Source organism: Petaurus breviceps, unplaced genomic scaffold (assembly GCF_028583685.1).
Source record: "Petaurus breviceps papuanus isolate PSGF00001 unplaced genomic scaffold, PetGlider_PUasm1.0 42, whole genome shotgun sequence".
Lineage (NCBI taxonomy): Eukaryota > Metazoa > Chordata > Mammalia > Diprotodontia > Petauridae > Petaurus > Petaurus breviceps.
The window spans coordinates 2843113-2856531 of NW_027186325.1; the positions used below are offsets into that span (position 1 = coordinate 2843113).

Genomic DNA, 13419 nt, shown 5'->3' on the forward strand with positions numbered 1-13419 from the left:
CATCAAATACAGGATCACTGAAAGATAGGAAATTAATTTAAAGGCAGAAACAGTTACATTTTATTTAAAGTAGCCAAAATTTATTAGCAAGCAAAGCAATTGTACCATAAAAGGAAAAGTCATGCCAGAAAGAATAACATTCAGTTGAATTTTGAATCCTGAAAAGCAAAATATATTTGAAAAACATAAACTTAGAGGCCTACCCCATTTCCAGATGCAAATTTAAAATTAAAAAATCAAAATGACAGACTGCTGCTAATCCTGCTTAGGAAGACATAAATTGTTAATCAAGCTTCAGGCAACATTGTTTAATACCGAGTTTAATAAAAAACCTGCCTAAAGGAGGAAGAGAGCTGGTATCCGGAATCTGAGGACCGGGTATCCCCATCAGCATCTTTATACCCTCAGGCTTTCAGGGCACCATTGATATGGTCTCCTTTGAAATAGGACCCCTTTTAAAGGATTCTGAATTATTAAATATAATGTTATTAGAATAAAGAATATAACAAGTCAGATTTTTTTTGCTGGAAAGGAATAGATTTGAATGAAAATAAAGTTGGAAAAATATTTATCTAAGATACTATCTTGTCCAAAACTGGTGTAGCTTCTTTTGAATATCACCTTGTTAGGTAACAGTGTCTAGCTGAGATGCTTTCAGCTATCATTCTGGTGACAGAGGAACTATGTTATAATAAAGTTGCCTCTTTATTTTCAGTAGAATTTATCTATCCCATAAAATTACTTACATTTATACCCAAAAGACTCTTATTGTACAGAAATTCCTATAATGAACCTTCCAAAAATCTTTCCTGAAAATCATTCTAGGGAGCAGTTACTTGTCAGTCAGGTAAGCAGAATGGGGAAGTAATTGTTTGACAAGCAGAGCATTTCTTTAAGGTTTTGTACGTCCACAACTTCTCATTAGTACCCAGACTGTTCAGTTTAACATGCAGCACCAATCTCATTCAGTACTTTGAAACCTTCCTGCATGATGTCATGGATATTACTGCATATTTCTTAATTATCATCAAGGGCCATCAGTTGAGCTCTAGTGTTCTGTGATTGGTTTCTCTCATCAGCCATGATAATCAGATTGTCACACAGAATGCAAACAATTTAAAAAGCTATTTTAATGTAATAATAAATTGGAGCACATACATATGCTAAATGAATACTATTAGCTTCCTAAGGGTACAATGAAAAGCTTCTTTTTCACTGCTACCTAATTAATCCACCTTTTGGCTGTTTCAATGATTCTCCCTCAAATCTCTATTTTATATAAAAATCTTCATCTGTGTTGCTGTGGTACACTTGATGTGAGTGTTAACTCTGCTATATTGACTATCTGCCCTTTTTTAGGGGAAACACAGCTCCCCTCACCTTCCTTGATAATCGATATACATCCTGCCATTGAGTCCATAAGGGAAATTTTTAGCTAACTCTTTGAGGTGTAGCACAGTGCCTGGAACATAGAAAATGCCTAATAGATGCTTGCTGAATTGAATGGAACTGAACTTAATAGAGTATTTTGAAGGACAAAAAAAAAGCAAACAAGATGCTAAATAGTTAATCTCGGGCAGGAAATTCTGAGAAACCTTTGCAACCCCACAAGTAAAGGGGAGAAACAAGCAGTAGGAGCTCACAATGAGAATCCTCAACATGCCATCATCTTTCTCTGTTCCATTTCAAAGATGGAATTCAGTCAGTTGGACCAGGTTTGTTTGCCTGCAAGGGAACATGACCACATTACCTTTTCTGAATGCAGAAGTTGTTTTGAATTTTGTGTGCTTCCAAAAGCTTTTTGTATTTTCAGGTTTGTGACTGATTTCTCCTAGAGGGCACTACAGATTAACTAATTCCTTCATCTCTTTGTCAAGGACTAAGCCCCATCTAGTGATCTCTTCCTGAGGAAAAGGCAAATGAGGGAAACCAGCTGCAGCATTGATTTTCATCAGATTACCTACCTTACAGAATCCAGGCTCTTCTACACCCTGACAAAAATCCTAACTCTTTTTGTTAAGTGAGTGGTTGTGAGAGAAGACTAAACACTGGAAAATGCTGCTGCTCAACTTTGTTCAATTAAGATTCAGCATGGTAATTTACTCTCTAGGTTATATTTTAGCACTCTGAATTTGTGATGAGCAGAGTCTGACCGTTTGGTGATGACTAGTGAAATTAGAACCTGTTGCTAAGGGAAAAAGCTCAGAATCAAAAACAGCAGAAGTGTGGATGGCAGCGGATTAATGAATCAAACCAAACCAAACAAGCCCTTGCAAAAGGCAGCTCAAAATGGATGATCATTTTATTTTTGTGACTGACATATACAAAAAAGCAGGACTGTGGGTCTTTTTAAAATAAAGTGAAAAGGCATTTTCAGGAATTGAAATAGACATCTTTGAAATGCCTTGCTCAACTAGTGCAGAAATCAGACTCTGTTCAAATTAAGGATGCCCCTTTTCTAGTTCATAAAGTAAAACTGAGCTAAGATCATCAGACACAACCTCCTCATCTGTTGCTGAAGATCCACCAACCAACGAGGTACTCAAATTAATGTCATACAAACTTTGAGAAAATTGGGCAAAATACAACATCAGCAAAAGGTTCTCCTCAGTGCTCAAGTGCAAGTCTATTTACAAGAGGTTTAATAAAGGGGCCAGTAGGTGAGCAGCTTTTGACTCATCTGGTTTTTGGTCTGCTGACTTAAAAGGTAGAGTCACTCTTCTTCACTCTACTGGGATCCAAAAAAGAGAACCAAACACCCAGATCAATTACTTTTCAATATAAAATAATTCACCAAATAGATAAGGCCTTAATAAAACCACAATGATTTCAATAACTAGGTCATTTTTTTTTTTGCTATTTGTCAAGAATTCTTATGCTCTAGTAACGAGAGAGGTGTAGGTATGGTGACCGTGTTTTCTTTTCCAAATATCTAGCATCTGGTTTGACATGGGATTATAGGTTCCCCACCACTGGATTAGGATATTGCAGGGTTTATTTAAAACAATAATAATAATTGCTAACATTTATGTAGAGTTTGCAAAATATGTAGGTTTATGTAGGTTTGCAAAATAGCTTACAAATATTATCTTAATTTGTACTCATGATACCCCTCAAAGAAAGATGCTATCATTATACCCATTTTACAGCTAGACAAACTGAGGTAGACGGAGTGACTTGTTCAGGGTCATGACAAGTAGTGTCTGAAGCCGTATTTGAATAGAGATCTTCCTGACTCCAAGTCTAGTGTTCTATCTACCACCCTACTCTCATGCTGTAGCAAAAACAAAACAAAACAAAAACAACCTTTTTGATTTAGAGTCAGAGGACCTGGTTTCCAATCCCAGCTCTATTACTTATAACATGGGTATATTTTACTTTGCCTCTCTAACCCTAACTCTACTCATCTATAAAATGTTCAGGTTGAACTAATTGATCTCCAAGGTCTATTTTTGCTCTAAATGGATGATTCTATGAAGGTTCTGAAAAATTGGAGACAAATATGCAGCCTCCACAGATTATAGAAAGCTTTCCTTTCTTTCATGTTTGGTAGCTGAAATATGCTAGTTTAAGATAATGTAGCTAAAAATCATAGATTAAAAAGCCAAATCTAATTTTAGCTACCAGTTTCAACAGTTTCCACTTCTATAACAGTTTAAACATTCACACATATACACATAAATACATACACACAACACACCTTCCTCCCTATCCCCAACACATACATAATTGCTACAAATTCAGTTATATTTCCTAGCTTGACTTTTAATTTCTCTTATTTCCATAATCTAATAGTACTAACAAACAATGAAATATTTTCAGCAGGAAAAAAGGAAAAAAAAGAAAAAGGCTTGGATAAAACTCTACATGAAACTTTGCTCAAGTCCAGTACTGTTGATTTTTTAAAATGTAAAACAAAGAGACTGAAACAATTTACCTCCAATTTTTCCTTCCAAATATACAATTCTGTTGATAAATCAAAAACTGCATGATCAGAATCTAGAGACCAGAGAGGTTTCTACATGGTCATTTTAGTGGTAAGACTTGAGGACGACTGAGAAGCACAAAGGAAGGTGCCATTTAATTAAATGCAATAATTACCAAATCAGCATTAGGTAATAAATAGTTTTTTGACTTTTCTTCATTTTCAACCAGTCAACAAGAATTTATTAATTCTAAGCAAATTCTTAAGGCTTCAGAGGCCTACTTTTCTCCTACTATGTGCCAGGGACTATTCTAGGTACTGAGTACAAATGAATAGACTCTGCCCTCAATGAACTTCTATGTCTCTTAAAGAATACTACACACACACACACACACACACACACACACACACACACAAATAAGTATATATTATATATACATATATATGTATGTGTGTGCAGATATATATATGTATACATGTGTATGTGTGTGTAAATATATATATGCACATATATATTTGTTTTCAACACTGTGACTAACATACTAGTGTATTTTGGTATAATACTTTATGATGGGAAGAATCACAGTTTCTGTACATATTGAATTTTGATGCCAAGTAAAATACTAAATAAATGAAATAATGTTGTCATGAAAGAAAAAAAATGTCTTTTCACTTATCAGGGTAGAAACCATATAAAACATCTAATAATAGCGATCAGGTAAAAAGTACACTGAGAGAACCCAGAGAGAAGATATTCCTTAAGCATTCTGTGAATCTCAGATGACCCCAGGTGGATAAAAATCAGAGCTGTCAAGAGGGAAGTTAGAATTATTTAATTTCTTTAAGTTCCTTCTCCCTCCTCTATAAAGCCTTCTCTCACTGCAGTGGAAATCATATGATGGATGCCTGGGTCACCAAAATCACCTTTATGGTCAAAGAGCTCAAAATGTATCTGCTAACAAAACTTTGCAAATAGTTTTTTTTTTAATGAAAAACCTTTAAGAAGGCTACTTTACCTCAAAATCTGCCTCCTCCATGACAAAATGGTATTAGTTGAACCTTCTGTAATTGTATTCTGTGGCTAGACGCAGGCAAGCACTTATCCTCTCCACTTTTACCGAGTTCCCCAATAATGCAGGTTGTGTCATACACCTCAAGTCAAAAGGACATGAAGCTGAAGGTCATGATACTTACTTTCCTTTTGTTTTACTGTTTGTCACTAGGGCCATCCTCAACTTGTTAGTCTCTGGCTTTCTGGCCACCATCTATCCTTATGGCTACTCTAACACATAACATTGTATTTAGTATTAGTTGAAAATCTTGTTATCTTTTACCACATTATACTATTCATTGATTTCCTTATTTTCTGTTGATATTATACCACTGTTGTCTTCATCACTATTGTCCAAAAAGATTAGCCCTAGGTCTCTTTAGTTTGCTTTGGTGTGGAAAGGAAAATAGTGGCAAACAATGGTAAGTAAATTATTTTAGATCTGTGTTGATAACAGTCACAACTGTTAATTATTATGAAAAAAATCTTTGAAAAGAGCTAAGTGGGAGAACTATATTGGAGTTCTACATTTTGTGTTGGAACTAACTGCAATATTTGTTTTCTGATAAGAATTCAAACCACCTTCTTGGGAGCCAATGTGAGTTGACCCCTGAATGTAGAGATTTCATTCCATTTCTAGTTCTGTGAAACACACGGTGGGGTCCCCTTCAAGCAATGACTACCATTTTGAAATCTGCATGACAAGACTGAGAAGGCTACGTATGCATATGAAGCTGCATTTCTTATGACAGAAAGTCATTCCACATATGGAAAAATGTCAAATCTGAATCTCTGTTTCTATTTTCAATTTGCCCCTTGCACACTTTTTTCCTCCCCCTTTCCATTTCACTCACTCCACCTATTTATGGACAACTCAACTAAGTTAAATTTCTTCTGTGGTTTCAATTTCTGTTAACATGTGGACCAATTGACTCTGTTATAGGAACATCATTTAGGTTAATTCAAAATCCTCCATTGAGGGAGGCCCTGCGTTATTTCATTCATAGATTGTACTCTTCAACAAGAGTTCTACAGATCATTAGGAAGAGATTGTGGCACATGCTTCTTTATCAATACTGTGAATCAAATTTAATAGTAATATTCTAGCTATGATTAAACTCCTTTGCCTATAAATCTCAATAAGGTGGAATGATAAATCCAGAAAACAAGTACCCACAAAAATCAGTGAAAAGAGAGTAAATAGCTTAAACAAATTGGAATGATATAGAAATATAGAGGGATAAAAGTATCCAGTGTCCTTTGTACACATGTTATGTGTAAAGAATTGCATGTATCAAAAGAGGCTTTACCTCTTCATTAAATTGTCTTTGTGAGTACTTCAGATAAGTTCTTGGGTAGTTCAAGTCAAGTTAGGTTTTTTGCCTGAAGTATTTAGTTTATTGAATCATTTCATTTCTCTGATATTCTTTTGCTTCAGGAGCTCATCCTTAATGTATCTTTTGGTAGTAGCTAAGGGTACATTTTACCCTTTTGGAAGATCTTTCATTATTTTCCACCTTCCTACCTGGTTGCTTAAACAGGTCAAAAAAACTATCTACCTCAAGAAATAATGATGGTGCCTGACACAGAAGGTCTTAGAGGTCCTCACATGACTTATTGTAAGAGAGAACTTATATGGATGGATAAAAAGCTGGAAACACAGTGATACGAACATTTAAAAACATTTAAAATTTTTTTTATTTTCAGAAAAATGAAAGCCCAACAAAATATTATACATCCAATTTTAGGAAAACACCTCCACCCCTCTCCTATCCAAAAATTAAAACAAACAAACAAACAAACAAACAAAAAAACCCCAACTTTGAATAAAAAAGTCATTCCTCCCAATATTTCTATATATCTTTCCTCCAAAATCATTAGGATTGTGTCACAAAAGTAGAATTGACAGATAATTTCTTGTTTTTTAAGACACTCTTCTTTCAGTAACTCCCTTGTTAACACAATGTTCCAGTTCTTTATATTTATTATGCATTATTCACAATTTTTAGCCAGAAAAAGGTTTGATTATCTGCTTTTTCACCTTTTTGTGAAGCAAATAGGGTAGCCTCAGTAGACATTGGCTAAGCTGAAACACTATTAAGAAATGCAATTCAGACTGAGTCATTTCTTTCCATTTTTACAAGCCAGACCCTAATTCTTACAGACCCCAAAGAATGGGCTGCCATGACTAAGCAAGGAACACGAGGAAACTGGCTTCTGCCGGATGTTATCTCATTTGGAACACATTTCAAACTTTAGAACAGATTTTTAAATTGGAAGTCAAGCCCTGCATAGTGTCAGCAGAAGAGACTGATTCACCACACAGAACTTATCTAACTCTAAGTGCCAGGGAATGCTTTTTAAAGGAGAAGGGTACTCAAAAAACATCACAATAAAGCAAAACTATGGACTAAAACAGACAATCCCCACTGGTAGACATGCACATCTAAAAGTCTATAGGCCTCTTTTGAACAAGTACTTATATGAATGGTATTTCTTTAAATCAGAAACCACTAAATCAGCAGAAGTGGAGTTCTATACATTTCTGAAACGGTAATTATGTTCCCACAACTTTTCTTAGAGCCATGGTTTTTATTTTATCCCTTTTGAATAATAAAGTAATATCATTGTACCATGGGAAATGAAATTTTTTAAAGTGTAAATCAGACAATTAATAACATGGACATAACAGTTACTTAAGGAAGTACATTCTTGGCAAGGTCTGAAAAAAAGGAAATCTTTTTTCAATTTTTCAATGAATGCGAACATGTAGCTACTGATTTAATTTAAATACATTTGAAATTCTCATTGTGTTTAAATCTTTAACTAGAGACAAGGAAAAACAAAGTAAATACTTTGAGGTCCTCCAATTGGAGACATCTACATAAGTAATAAAGATGATAGGCTGCTGTCTACACATACAAGTCAGGCTATGCTAGACAGACATTTTTCCCTCTTCCTTTTTTAATAAAGAAGTTGCTGCTTTGTTTTCAAAACTTTAGACAGCAAACCCCATCCTGCAACTGTAATGCTGAAAGAAATGCACAGGATGACCCACTAGAGGTCCCTTCCAACCAAAAAAGTTTCTATAATTAAAGGAAAACCACTAGATTCATCTGAATAAGGAGGAAACAAATGATTGCAGGCAACTAGGGCCCAAGAGTTGTGTCCACACATTTCTTGTCCTAAGGAAGAGAAGGTGACCTTCGTGAAAACATTTGGTCATTTTCCATCCAAGTTTCCATACTACTGCTTGATTTGAAAATCAGAACTTTTTATCTAGTGCAACATACCAGTTAAAACATTTCCAGCAAAGAGGGCATACTATCTGGCCCTGTGCTTGAGTCTGTAACTATGCTTTCAACCATAGCTATTTCAAATATATCTGAAATAACATTTTCAAAAGACATTTTCTCCTTAAAAGGAACATTGCCTCTAAGAGAAAGTTTCTACTTTCAAAGCTGATGGAAGTGGTGGGTGGTGAAGAGTGAAGGTGTACATTTTTGATAGTAAGCAACTTGGAAAATGATCATTTTAGTTTTTCTATTTTATCTTTTTAGTGTTAGTATTGAGAAATGTAATTGCAATGAATTAATGCAAAAACTAAATATCCAGAGGGATTGCAAAGTCTCTACAGGGATTCTCACGTGCCAATTCCTTATAATGGCTGCAAAAATAATTGCAGAGAACTACAGTAGAAGTGAACCATTGCCATTTTCCTTGAAAAATATGTTGCTGCCTCAAGGTTTTCTGGAAAAAAAAGTTCCTTCTTTTGTCCCCCAAAATATAAAAAATATATAAAAATAGGTAGAAACGCACTATGTACCTTTTGTTTCTCTCCCCCACCCCATATATTTCTCTAACTAGTCAAAATCTACAAGTGTAAAGAAAAGGATACAAACCCAAATGATTTTTTCCAACATACTGCTATGGATTCTTTTTAAGGCTACTGAACAAAAGGAGTTCTCCACTGAAAATCTGGCCTATAGCACAAACTTCACCCTCTTTATGACACAATGAAAACATCTGATTGATTATATTCCCTATATCCTCCCTCCCACAAGTTGTTGACTTAGTTTTTTGTAAAATAGCACAGCCAGCAAGTGCAGGGATAAAAATACTCACACCTTGGATAGAAGTATTCCAGATGAATAACTATATATACACTTGTATGTATGCATATATATTGAAACACTTAGATTCCCATGCTAACCTTTTTAGGTAAAGCCAACCACAAAAGGAAAAGGAAAAATAGACCAAATACTACTTTATTTTGGTTTGAAGATTATTTCTGATGTTATCAATGCAAGGGGAATGCTATGTTAAAGTTACATTTTTCTTGTTTCCTTTTCCCACTGCAGGGAATGAAACCCTTTTAGTACTAGAAAGATTATATACACAATATGTATGTCTCTACATGACATAGCCACACGTGTATATGTCTGTTTCTGCCCTATTTTTTATTAAATATATGTATATATATTTTTTTTCTTTTTCACCCTCTTCCTCTTTCCTCCACTTTACCCTCAAATGAAAACTAAAGCCATAAATAGCTACTTAAATAGTCTGGTAACTGAATTTACTTTGAGAGTTGTAATAAAACTGTAGCATGAATATCATAATCAAATTCTCCGACAAAGGTTCATTCTTTAAATATCATCAGTAGATGTATGAGTATTCAGGGTTATAATTCAGGCCATTAAACTTCTCGATCCTTGAATGTCATCTAGAGTTTCTTAGTTGAACATATACTTGCACTTACAAAGAACTGCATTTAACTCCCCATAAAATATGGATTTTATTGCAGCAGTGACAATACTTTCCCCCCCCCCCAACCCCGTACTGACCTCTATAGCATCTCTATGATCACCAATCACAAAACTCCTTCTACAAGAATATCTAAATCCAAAATTAGGTCCATTTCTGTAATTACAGCTATGTATAAACTAAAACAAAACAAAATAAACCCACTTACCACCTTACTATCATCTCTTCCTGGAAATTAGGTACAAGTATTTAAATTTTCTCCTGTCAGAAACCTATAAAAGCTACACACACTTGCTCCCGTCCGTCCCGAGAACACATTAACACAGAGAAGACTTGGTGTCTGGTCTGTCATCTTCAGGAACAGCTCCAGGGCTATCCACCCACCGAAGGACTGACTTTTCCCTCTACTGTGCGTTTCACATGCATAGAACTGCACTTTATAATAAGGTAACTTTCCTCTCAAACTCAGCCCTCGTGCACTAGAACCCCCAGAAGACACTGTCCAAAAGGTGGATGGAGCCGGTTTCCTTCTCTTCTAGTCTCTCTCTAACTACTGACTGCTTAGAGCTAAAGTTTTCCTGCTTCGCAAGCATTCGTATTTGCAAAATGACCAGGAGCCAATTTGCACCTGCCCAAGCCTTGCCCCTGCCCTGGGCGGCATGGAGAGGTGCCCACGCTCGGTGCCTCTGCTCCCAAGGGCACCGGCTGTCCGCACAACGAGCTGCCAACTTTGCAAAATGACCCAGTGTTAGCTGCAGCTATCCGAGAAAGAGCAGAGGAGAGTGAGCTCCTGCTGACGGCAGCGAGCGCTTCATTTGCCCTACACCAGTCCAGTCCAGGAGGAAGTCCTTACCCGCACACGCCCAGCCCTCAGCCTCCTGGCACACGGGTCAGTCTGCGGCCGCAGTGCTGCTCAGCCTGTGAGTGAGTGAGTCCCCAGCTCCCGCGGGCTGCCTGCTGTCTCCACCTCCCGGGCAGCTACCAGGACAGAACTAAGGGTCTGACTCTTGGAGCATCTCTTTTAACTCTGACATGCATGCAGCGGAAGCTGACGGGACCCTCTAGCGGATTGGTTTCCATTCAATGATAAGGAAAGACACGGACAGAAACCACAGCTACAAAAGCAAACCAAACACCCCAACAACACAGGAGATCACCTTAGCCCTTTCCCCTAGTTACAAACAAACATGGAAAGATTCTGCTACCGGTTTCTGCTTCTTCTGCAGCCGCTGCTCCAGCTGCTGCTTCTCCCACTGCCTTCGCTGCTGCTGCCGCCGCTGCGGTTGCCGGTGCCGCTGCTACCACCGCAACTGCCTCTGCTCTCGGGGCTGCTACTGCTCTGTTAGCCTGCACAGTTCCCACTGCTTCCTGCTCAAACTGCAGCACTCAGTATGGGAAGGTGATGGGCTTAGGGAAAGCAGGCTCTTCTGGGCACACACTGATTTGCAAGTGAATGGAGTGGGAGGGTGCAGAGAGAGGAGGACTTTGTTAAAGAACCCCTCTCACCCCCCCTCCCACCCTCACCCACCCCCTCCTCATGATAGAATGACTCCCAGTGTTTGAAGTCCAGAGCAATCAGCTCACAGTAATCCTCCGTCAGCGGTAGTATGTGCAGGGATTTTTTTTTTAAGGTTACAACATACTCGGAACTTGTACGAGTCCGTATGTTTCTCCCCTTCTATTATTGAAGTGTTGCCTTTATACTATTAACAGAAATGATTGAGCATTGCCCTCCCCCTCTCCCCCTTCACTAAACAATTACAATTCGCAGTAAAATAGAACCGTGTTTTCAGCTATCAGGTCAGGTTCATAATGTTACTGAATACAAAGTACCGGCACATTTAATGCATTTCCCTTGGGACAATTCCTCCATTTATTATTCTTTAAGATGTAAATAAAAGATGACCTTCAGACAGACAAACTATACACGCATACATTCTGTCCTCTTGTCCCCTCCCTCCTGATTAAATGAGTATTTTTTTAATTCGTTTTTTTTTTCTTTTTCTTTGTTATTGCTTCTGTTTGGTAGCGTCAAGAGGCAGTGCCAAGAAGACCAGTTTTCTAGGGCTTAGAAAAAGAGTCTGGAAGCTCAAACTCTTGAGGTCTATCTGCTGGCTCTGACAACTATCCCTTGGCTAACAGTGGAAGTAATCTAATCCTCCCTATTGATAAACGTCCTTCTTTGTAAAATGCCTTAATGCAACGGGGTGGGAGGGGGAACACTGAAAGTACAGAGATATTACTATATTTAAAGCCCCTGAAAGTTTTTGTAATCCTTAGATGAAAGTTACAGTATGAGTGATCCCTTAAAGTAAGTACTTATGTCCACACAACTCCTCAGCTATCTAAAATTAAGAATTGGAAGAATAAAGGCACAATCATTTGATAAATGGTCTCTAATATCATTGAGCTTTTTAAAAATGATAATATTTAAAGGACTTTTAAATTCAAAGTCGCTCTACACAGGAAATGATAATATTTAAAGGACTTTTAAATTCAAAGTCGCTCTACACAGGAGTACAAGACTCGTGGTTTAGGACTTTACCCCCAGGATGGGGTCATTCTGAAAGGAAATTTGGCAGCGAAGGAATTAAAAATCAAATTCTCACAGCGACTGCTCATCTAGGAGCACGTGAAAGTGTCTGTAGTGCTATAATACCCTCTAAGGAAGGTTTCTTCCCTAATGGTTCCTTACTATTAAGTCTTCCAAGGGCAAAGCCAGATCAGTTTTCCCCATGTGGTTAAATGGAGCTTGTAGCTCTGAAGTCACCTAGGAAACTATTTTACTTCTCTAGGAAGATGACCATTTGGAGTGCCAGTAAGAGTGAATTAAACCGAAGCTGAGAGATTTACTGTAGGTCAGCAATATTCCATATATATATGTATATATATATATATAATACACACACACACACACATATATGGAATTGGTCTTAGTGTAGATGGCCAACATGTTTGGCATCACAGTACTTTCAGTTTTTATTCCAGAATGGAATGTTTAAATTTACAACTACCTTAAAAAACCCGAACACATTTTCTCCTTGTACACCTATCTAAAATCTTCCCATAGGGCAAGAAAAAAAAAATCTGTTTATCTGTTTCCCACTCAATAGTTAATTCCTTAAGTAATCAAGACATGTAACATATCTGCCAGTCTATACGCCAAGTGAGAATGCATATGCAGAAAATGGAAGGGAGACAAAAAGTCATGTTTCAAGTACTTCCTATAAGAGTGAGATATGTGGGTAAGCAGATCTGTGTGATTACAGCTTGATTTTTTTTTTTAAAGCCCAGGTGATAGGTTCAGTGATGATTTGAACCAGTTAACATTACAGGCAGAAAATCATTCTAACATGGCCCACAGACTGTACTTCAAATTCCAGTTAGTCATTTCACAAAAATACACTGTTCTCATGAGAGATTATAAAGAAAATGTTTTTTATGTTAGTGCGGTCAAGTGCAACTATGACTCCCCCATATCCCACTTCCCACCCCCAAAAAACCTGTTGAAAATGAGGAAGTTTCATCATTCTGGCGTATCTAGAACAGTTCTATTCACATTCTATTTTTTTTTCCTTGGCATGATAAAAGATTGTTACAAACTCCAGACTAACAGATTCATAGAATCTCAAAATTGGAAGGGTCCTCAGAGGTCATCTAGTCCAACCCATACATG

General features: G+C 37.1%; 1 protein-coding gene across 2 annotated transcripts in view; it reads right to left on the reverse strand.

Moving 5' to 3' along the window:
* The window catches only part of CDH6 (cadherin 6), a 180583-nt gene extending 169366 nt beyond the window's left edge, over positions 1-11217 (reverse strand). The window contains exon 1 of one of the 2 annotated variants that reach the window (XM_069100761.1): positions 10949-11217. The gene's annotated coding sequence lies outside the window, so the exon portion shown is untranslated. Of the gene's footprint in view, positions 1-10596; positions 10920-10948 lie in introns of those variants that run through there. The other variant, XM_069100762.1, reaches the window with a different exon arrangement.
* Between the last annotated feature and the right edge of the window lie 2202 nt (positions 11218-13419).